The sequence below is a fragment of the Gorilla gorilla genome, chromosome 16 (genome assembly GCF_029281585.2).
Source record: "Gorilla gorilla gorilla isolate KB3781 chromosome 16, NHGRI_mGorGor1-v2.1_pri, whole genome shotgun sequence".
Taxonomy (NCBI): Eukaryota; Metazoa; Chordata; class Mammalia; order Primates; family Hominidae; genus Gorilla; species Gorilla gorilla.
The window spans coordinates 3,295,765-3,307,783 of record NC_073240.2 but is presented as its reverse complement, the minus strand read 5'-3'; positions in this window follow the sequence as shown (position 1 = coordinate 3,307,783).

Here is a 12,019-nt window from a genome sequence, read left to right as displayed (position 1 = left end):
ATATATTTGATGAAATTTGATATTTTATGTACAGTATATAATATATATTTGGAGAAATTTGATATTTTATGTACAGTTGATAATATATATTTGGTGAAATTTGATATTTTATGTACAGTAGATAATATATATTTGGTGGACATTGATATTTTATGTACAGTATATAATATATATTTGGTGTACTTTCATATTTTATGTACAGTATATAATATATATTTGGTGTAATTTCATATTCTATGTACAGTATATAATATATTTGATGAAATTTGATATTTTATGTACTGTATATAATATATATTTAGTGAAATTTGATATTTTATGCACAGTATATAATATATATTTTGTGAAATTTGATATATTATATACAGTGTATAATATATATTTGGTGTACTTTCATATTTTATGTACAGTATATAATATATATTTGGTGTACTTTCATATTTTATGTACAGTATATAATATATATTTGATGTAATTTCATATTTTATGTACATTATGTAATATATGTGATGAAATTTGATATTTTACGAACAGTATATAGAGTATATTTCGTGAAATTTGATATTTTATGTACAGTATATAATATATATTTGGTGGACTTTGATATTTTATGTAGAGTATATAATATATATTTGGTGAAATTTGATAATTTATGTACAGTATTTAATATATATTTGGTGTACTTTCATGTTTTATGTGCAGTATATAATATATATTTGGTGTACTTTCATTTTCTATTTACAGTATACAATATATATTTGGTGCAATTTCATATTTTATGTACAGTATATAATATATTTGATGAAATTTGATATTTTATGTACAGTATATAATATATATTTGGTAAAATTTGATATTTTATGTACAGTATATAATATATATTTTTTGAAATTTGATATTTTATGTACAGTAGAAAATATATATTTGGTGGACTGTGATATTTTGTGTAGAGTATATAATATATATTTGGTGAAATTTGCTATTTAATGTACAGCATATAATATATATTTGGTGTACTTTCATATTTTATGTCGAGTATATCATATATATTCGGTGTACTTTCATATTTTTTGAACAGTATATAATATATATTTGATGTACTTTCATATTTTATGTACAGTATATAATATATTTCATGAAATTTGATATTTTATGTACAGTATATAATATATATTTGGAGAAATTTGATATTTTATGTACTGTATATAGTATATATTTGGTGAAATTTGATATTTTATGTACAGTAGATAATATATATTTGGTGGACATTGATATTTTATGTAGAGTATATAATATATATTTGGTGAAACTTGACATTTTATGTACAGTATATAATATATATTTGGTGTACTTTCATATTTTATGTACAGTATATAATATATATTTGGTGTAATTTCATATTCTATGTACAGTATATAATATATTTGATGAAATTTGATATTTTAAGTACTGAATATAATATATATTTGGTGAAATTTGATATTTTATGCACAGTATGTAATATATATTTTGTGAAATTTGATATATTATATACAGTGTATAATATATATTTGGTGTACTTTCATATTTTATGTACAGTATATAATATATATTTGGTATAGTTTCATATTTTATGTACAGTATATAATATATATTTGATGTACTTTCATATTTTATGTACATTATATAATATATGTAATGAAATTTGATATTTTACGAACAGTATATAGTATATATTTCGTGAAATTTGATATTTTATTTACGGTATATAATATATATTTGGTGAAATTTGATATTTTATGTACAGTATATAATATATATTTGGTGGACTTTGATATTTTATGTAGAGTATATAATATATATTTGGTGAAATTTGATATTTTATGTACAGTATTTAATATATATTTCGTGTACTTTCATATTTTTTGTACAGTACATAATATATATTTGGTGTACTTTAATTTTTTATGTATAGTATACACCATATATTGGGAGTAATTTCATATTTTATGTACAGTATATAATATATTTGATGAAATTTGATATTTTATGTACAGTATATAATATATATTTGGTGAAATTTGATATTTTATGTACAGTAGATAATATATATTTGGTGGACATTGATATTTTATGTAGAGTATATAATATATATTTGGTGAAATTTGATATTTTATGTACAGTATTTAATATATATTTGGTGTACTTTCATATTTTATGTACAGTAAATCATATATATTCGGTGTACTTTCATATTTTATGTACAGTATATAATAAATATTTGGTGTAATTTCATGTTTTATGTACAGTATTTAATATATTTGATGAAACATGATATTTTATGTACAGTATATAATGTATATTTGGAGAAATTTGTTATTTTATGTACAGTAGATAATATATATTTGGTGAAATTTGATATTTTATGTGCAGTAGGTAATATATATTTGGTGGACATTGATATTTTATGTAGAGTATATAATATATATTTGGCGAAATTTGATATTTTATGTACAGTATATAATATATATTTGGTATACTTTCATATTTTATGTACAGTATATAATATATATTTGGTGTAATTTCATATTCTATGTACAGTATATAATATATTTGATGAAATTTGATATTTTATGTACTGTATATTATATATATTTTGTGAAATTTGATATTTTATGCACAGTATATAATATATATTTTGTGAAATTTGATATATTATATACAGTGTATAATATATATTTGGCGTACTTTCATATTTTATGTACAGTATATAATATATATTTGGTGTAGTTTCATATTTTATGTACAGTATATAATATATATTTGATGTACTTTCATATTTTATGTTCAGTATATAATATATGTGATGAAATTTGATATTTTACGTACAGTATATAGTATATATTTCGTGAAATTTGATATTTTATGTACAGTAGAAAATATATATCTGGTGGACTTTGAAATTTTATGTAGAGTATAAAATATATGTTTGGTGAAATTTGCTATATTATGTACAGCATATAATATATATTTGGTGTACTTTCATATTTTATGTACAGTATATAATATATATTTGTTGTACTTTCATATTTTATGTACAGAATATAATATATATTTGGTGTAATTTCATATTTTATGTACAGTATATAATATATTTGATGAAATTTGATATTTTATGTACAGTATATAATATATATTTGTAGAAATTTGATATTTTATGTACTGTATATAATATATATTTGGTGAAATTTGATATTTTATGTACAGTAGATAATATATATTTGGTGGACATTGATATTTTATGTAGAGTATATAATATATATTTGGTGAAATTTGATATTTTATGTACAGTATATAATATATATTTGGTGTACTTTCATATTTTATGTACAGTATATAATATATATTTGGTGTACTTTAATTTTTTATGTACAGTATACAATATATATTTGGTGTAATTTCTTATTTTATGTACAGTATATAATATATTTGATGAAATTTGATATTTTATGTACAGTATATAATATATATTTGGTGTACTTTCATATTTTATGTACAGTATATAATATATATTTGGTGTAATTTCATATTCAATGTACAGTATATAATATATTTGATGAAATTTGATATTTTATGTACTGTATATAATATATATTTGGTGAAATTTGATATTTTATGTACAGTAGATAATATATATTTGGTGGACATTGATATTTTATGTAGAGTATATAATATATATTTAGTGAAATTTGATATTTTATGCACAGCATATAAAATATATTTTGTGAAATTTGATATATTATATACAGTGTATAATATATACTTGGTGTACTTTCATATTTTATGTACAGTATATAATATATATTTGGTGTAGTTTCATATTTTATGTGCAGTATATAATATATATTTGATGTACTTTCATATTTTATGTACATTATATAATATATGTGATGAAATTTGATATTTTACGAACAGTATATAGTATATATTTCGTGAAATTTGATATTTTATGTACAGTATATAATATATATTTGGTGGACTTTGATATTTTATGTAGAGTATATAATATATATTTGGTGAAATTTGCTATTTTATGTACAGCATATAATATATATTTGGTGTACTTTCATATTTTATGTACAGTATATCATATATATTCGGTGTATTTTCATATTTTATGTACAGTATATAATATATATTTGATGTACTTTCATATTTCATGTACAGTATATAATATATTTGATGAAATTTGATATTTTATGTAGAGTATATAATATATATTTGGTGAAATTTGATATTTTATGTACAGTATATAATATATATTTGGTGTACTTTCATACTTTATGTACAGTATTTAATATATATTTGGTGTAATTTCATATTCTATGTACAGTATATAATATATTTGAAGAAATTTGATATTTTTTGTACTGAATATAATATATATTTAGTGAAATTTGATATTTTATGCACAGTATATAATATATATTTTGTGAAATTTGATATATTATCTACAGTGTAAAATATATATTTGGTGTACTTTCATATTTTAGGTACAGTATATAATATGTACTTGGTGTAGTTTCATATTTTATGTACAGTATATAATATATATTTGATGTACTTTCATATTTTATGTACAGTACATACAGTATATATATATACTTTCATTTTTTATGTACAGTATACAATATATATTTGGTGCAATTTCATATTTTATGTACAGTATGTAATATATTTGATGAAATTTGATATTTTATGTACGGAATATAATATATATTTGGTGAAATTTGATATTTTATGTACAGTATATAAAATATATTTGGTGGAGTTTGATATTTTATGTAGAGTATATAATATATATTTGGTGAAATTTGATATTTTATGTACAGTATTTAATATATATTTGGTGTACTTTCATGTTTTATGTACAGTATATAATATATATTTGGTGTACTTTCATTTTTTATGTACAGGATACAATATATATTAGGTTCAATTTCATATTTTATGTACAGTATATAATATATTTGATGAAATTTGATATTTTATGTACAGTATATAATATATATTTGGTGAAATTTGATATTTTATGTACAGTATATAATATATATTTTTTGAAATTTGATATTTTATGTACACTAGAAAATATATATTTGGTGGAATTTGATATTTTATGTAGAGTATATAATATATATTTGGAGAAATTTGCTATTTTATGTACAGCATATAATATATATTTGGTGTACTTTCATATTTTATGTACAGTATATCATATATATTCGGTGTACTTTCATATTTTATGTACAGTATACAATATATATTTGGTATAATTTCATGTTTTATGTACAGTACATAATATATTTGATGAAATTTGATATTTTATGTACAGTATATAATATATATTTGGAGAAATTTGATATTTTATGTACAGTTGATAATATATATTTGGTGAAATTTCATATTTTATGTACAGTAGATAATATATATTTGGTGGATATTGATATTTTATGTACAGTATATAATTTATATTTGGTGTACTTTCATATTTTATGTACAGTATATAATATATATTTGGTGTAATTTCATATTCTATGTACAGTATATAATATATTTGATGAAATTTGATATTTTATGTACTGTATATAATATATATTCAGTGAAATTTGATATTTTATGCACAGTATATAATATATATTTTGTGAAATTTGATATATTATATACAGTGTATAATATATATTTGGTGTACTTTCATATTTTATGTACAGTATATATATATTCGGTGTACTTTCATATTTTATGTACAGTATATAATATATATTTGGTGTACTTTAATTTTTTATGTACAGTATACAATATATATTTGGTGTAATTTCTTATTTTAAGTACAGTATATAATATATTTGATGAAATTTGATATTTTATGTACTGAATATAATATATATTTAGTGAAATTTGATATTTTATGCACAGCATATAAAATATATTTTGTGAAATTTGATATATTATATACAGTGTATAATATATACTTGGTGTACTTTCCTATTTTATGTACAGTATATAATATATATTTGGTGTAGTTTCATATTTTATGTACAGTATATAATATATATTTGATGTACTTTCATATTTTATGTACATTATATAATATATGTGATGAAATTTGATATTTTATGAACAGTATATAGTATATATTTCGTGAAATTTGATATTTTATGTACAGTATATAATATATATTTGGTGGACTTTGATATTTTATGTAGAGTATATAATATATATTTGGTGAAATTTGCTATTTTATGTACAGCATATAATATATATTTGGTGTACTTTCATATTTTATGTACAGTATATCATATATATTCGGTGTAATTTCATATTTTATGTACAGTATATAATATATATTTGATGTACTTTCATATTTCATGTTCAGTATATAATATATTTGATGAAATTTGATATTTTATGTAGAGTATATAATATATATTTGGTGAAATTTGATATTTTATGTACAGTATATAATATATATTTGGTGTACTTTCATTCTTTATGTACAGTATTTAATATATATTTGGTGTAATTTCATATTCTATGTACAGTATATAATATATTTGAAGAAATTTGATATTTTTTGTACTGAATATAATATATATTTAGTGAAATTTGATATTTTATGCACAGTATATAATATATATTTTGTGAAATTTGATATATTATCTACAGTGTAAAATATATATTTGGTGTACTTTCATATTTTAGGTACAGTATATAATATGTACTTGGTGTAGTTTCATATTTTATGTACAGTATATAATATATATTTGATGTACTTTCATATTTTATGTACAGTACATACAGTATATATATACTTTCATTTTTTATGTACAGTATACAATATATATTTGGTGCAATTTCATATTTTATGTACAGTATGTAATATATTTGATGAAATTCGATATTTTATGTACGGTATATAATATATATTTGGTGAAATTTGATATTTTATGTACAGTAGATAAAATATATTTGGTGGAGTTTGATATTTTATGTAGAGTATATAATATATATTTGGTGAAATTTGATATTTTATGTACAGTATTTAATATATATTTGGTGTACTTTCATGTTTTATGTACAGTATATAATATATATTTGGTGTACTTTCATTTTTTATGTACAGGATACAATATATATTAGGTGCAATTTCATATTTTATGTACAGTATATAATATATTTGATGAAATTTGATATTTTATGTACAGTATATAATATATATTTGGTGAAATTTGATATTTTATGTACAGTATATAATATATATTTTTTGAAATTTGATATTTTATGTACAGTAGAGCATATATATTTGGTGGAATTTGATATTTTATGCAGAGTATATAATATATATTTGGAGAAATTTGCTATTTTATGTACAGCATATAATATATATTTGGTGTACTTTCATATTTTATGTACAGTATATCATATATATTCGGTGTACTTTCATATTTTATGTACAGTATACAATATATATTTGGTATAATTTCATGTTTTATGTACAGTACATAATATATTTGATGAAATTTGATATTTTATGTACAGTATATAATATATATTTGGAGAAATTTGATATTTTATGTACAGTTGATAATATATATTTGGTGAAATTTGATATTTTATGTACAGTAGATAATATATATTTGGTGGACATTGATATTTTATGTACAGTATATAATATATATTTGGTGTACTTTCATATTTTATGTACAGTATATAATATATATTTGGTGTAATTTCATATTCTATGTACAGTATATAATATATTTGATGAAATTTGATATTTTATGTACTGTATATAATATATATTTAGTGAAATTTGATATTTTATGCACAGTATATAATATATATTTTGTGAAATTTGATATATTAAATACAGTGTACAATATATATTTGGTGTACTTTCATATTTTATGTACAGTATATCATATATATTCGGTGTACTTTCATATTTTATGTACAGTATATAATATATATTTGGTGTACTTTAATTTTTTATGTACAGTATACAATATATATTTGGTGTAATTTCTTATATTAAGTACAGTATATAATATATTTGATGAAATTTGATATTTTATGTACAGTATATAATATATATTTGGTGTACTTTCATATTTTATGTACGGTATATAATATATATTTGGTGTAATTTCATATTCAATGTACAGTATATAATATATTTGATGAAATTTGATATTTTATGTACTGAATATAATATATATTTAGTGAAATTTGATATTTTATGCACAGCATATAAAATATATTTTGTGAAATTTGATATATTATATACAGTGTATAATATATACTTGGTGTACTTTCTTATTTTATGTACAGTATATAATATATATTTGGTGTAGTTTCATATTTTATGTACAGTATATAATATATATTTGATGTACTTTCATATTTTATGTACATTATATAATATATGTGATGAAATTTGATATTTTATGAACAGTATATAGTATATATTTCGTGAAATTTGATATTTTATGTACAGTATATAATATATATTTGGTGGACTTTGATATTTTATGTAGAGTATATAATATATATTTGGTGAAATTTGCTATTTTATGTACAGCATATAATATATATTTGGTGTACTTTCATATTTTATGTACAGTATATCATATATACTCGGTGTAATTTCATATTTTATGTACAGTATATAATATATATTTGATGTACTTTCATATTTCATGTTCAGTATATAATATATTTGATGAAATTTGATATTTTATGTAGAGTATATAATATATATTTGGTGAAATTTGATATTTTATGTACAGTATATAATATATATTTGGTGTACTTTCATTCTTTATGTACAGTATTTAATATATATTTGGTGTAATTTCATATTCTATGTACAGTATATAATATATTTGAAGAAATTTGATATTTTTTGTACTGAATATAATATATATTTAGTGAAATTTGATATTTTATGCACAGTATATAATATATATTTTGTGAAATTTGATATATTATCTACAGTGTAAAATATATATTTGGTGTACTTTCATATTTTAGGTACAGTATATAATATGTACTTGGTGTAGTTTCATATTTTATGTACAGTATATAATATATATTTGATGTACTTTCATATTTTATGTACAGTACATACAGTATATATATACTTTCATTTTTTATGTACAGTATACAATATATATTTGGTGCAATTTCATATTTTATGTACAGTATGTAATATATTTGATGAAATTCGATATTTTATGTACGGTATATAATATATATTTGGTGAAATTTGATATTTTATGTACAGTAGATAAAATATATTTGGTGGAGTTTGATATTTTATGTAGAGTATATAATATATATTTGGTGAAATTTGATATTTTATGTACAGTATTTAATATATATTTGGTGTACTTTCATGTTTTATGTACAGTATATAATATATATTTGGTGTACTTTCATTTTTTATGTACAGGATACAATATATATTAGGTGCAATTTCATATTTTATGTACAGTATATAATATATTTGATGAAATTTGATATTTTATGTACAGTATATAATATATATTTGGTGAAATTTGATATTTTATGTACAGTATATAATATATATTTTTTGAAATTTGATATTTTATGTACAGTAGAGCATATATATTTGGTGGAATTTGATATTTTATGCAGAGTATATAATATATATTTGGAGAAATTTGCTATTTTATGTACAGCATATAATATATATTTGGTGTACTTTCATATTTTATGTACAGTATATCATATATATTCGGTGTACTTTCATATTTTATGTACAGTATACAATATATATTTGGTATAATTTCATGTTTTATGTACAGTACATAATATATTTGATGAAATTTGATATTTTATGTACAGTATATAATATATATTTGGAGAAATTTGATATTTTATGTACAGTTGATAATATATATTTGGTGAAATTTGATATTTTATGTACAGTAGATAATATATATTTGGTGGACATTGATATTTTATGTACAGTATATAATATATATTTGGTGTACTTTCATATTTTATGTACAGTATATAATATATATTTGGTGTAATTTCATATTCTATGTACAGTATATAATATATTTGATGAAATTTGATATTTTATGTACTGTATATAATATATATTTAGTGAAATTTGATATTTTATGCACAGTATATAATATATATTTTGTGAAATTTGATATATTAAATACAGTGTACAATATATATTTGGTGTACTTTCATATTTTATGTACAGTATATCATATATATTCGGTGTACTTTCATATTTTATGTACAGTATATAATATATATTTGGTGTACTTTAATTTTTTATGTACAGTATACAATATATATTTGGTGTAATTTCTTATATTAAGTACAGTATATAATATATTTGATGAAATTTCATATTTTATGTACAGTATATAATATATATTTGGTGTACTTTCATATTTTATGTACAGTATATAATATATATTTGGTGTAATTTCATATTCAATGTACAGTATATAATATATTTGATGAAATTTGATATTTTATGTACTGAATATAATATATATTTAGTGAAATTTGATATTTTATGCACAGCATAAAAAATATATTTTGTGAAATTTGATATATTATATACAGTGTATAATATATACTTGGTGTACTTTCTTATTTTATGTACAGTATATAATATATATTTGGTGTAGTTTCATATTTTATGTACAGTATATAATATATATTTGATGTACTTTCATATTTTATGTACATTATATAATATATGTGATGAAATTTGATATTTTATGTACAGTATATAGTATATATTTCGTGAAATTTGATATTTTATGTACAGTATATAATATATATTTGGTGGACTTTGATATTTTATGTAGAGTATATAATATATATTTGGTGAAATTTGCTCTTTTATGTACAGCATATAATATATATTTGGTGTACTTTCATATTTTATGTACAGTATATAATATATATTTGTTGTACTTTCATATTTTATGTACAGTATATAATATATATTTGGTGTAATTTCATATTTTATGTACAGTATATAATATATTTGATGAAATTTGATATTTTATGTACAGTATATAATATATATTTGTAGAAATTTGATATTTTATGTACAGTATATAATATATATTTGGAGAAATTTGACATTTTATGTACAGTTGATAATATATATTTGGTGAAATTTGATATTTTATGTACAGTAGATAAAATATATTTGGTGGACTTTGATATTTTATGTAGAGTGTATAATATATATTTGGTGAAATTTGTTATTTTATGTACAGTATTTAATATATATTTGATGTACTTTCATGTTTTATGTACAGTATATAATATATATTTGGTGTACTTTCATTTTTTATGTACAGGATACAATATATATTAGGTGCAATTTCATATTTTATGGACAGTATATAATATATTTGATGAAATTTGATATTTTATGTGCAGTATATAATATATATTTTTTGAAATTTGATATTTTATGTACAGTAGAAAATATATATTTGGTGGAATTTGATATTTTATGTAGAGTATATAATATATATTTGGAGAAATTTGCTATTTTATGTACAGCATATAATATATATTTGGTGTACTTTCATATATTATGTACAGTATATCATATATATTCGGTGTACTTTCATATTTTATGTACAGTATACAATATATATTTGGTATAATTTCATGTTTTATGTACAGTACATAATATATTTGATGAAATTTGATATTTTATGTACAGTATATAATATATATTTGGAGAAATTTGATATTTTATGTACAGTTGATAATATATATTTGGTGAAATTTGATATTTTATAAACAGTAGATAATATATATTTGGTGAAATTTGATATTTTATGTACAGTATATAATATATATTTGGTGTACTTTCATATTTTATGTACAGTATATTATATATATTTGGTGTAATTTCATATTCTATGTACAGTATATAATATATTTGATGAAATTTGAT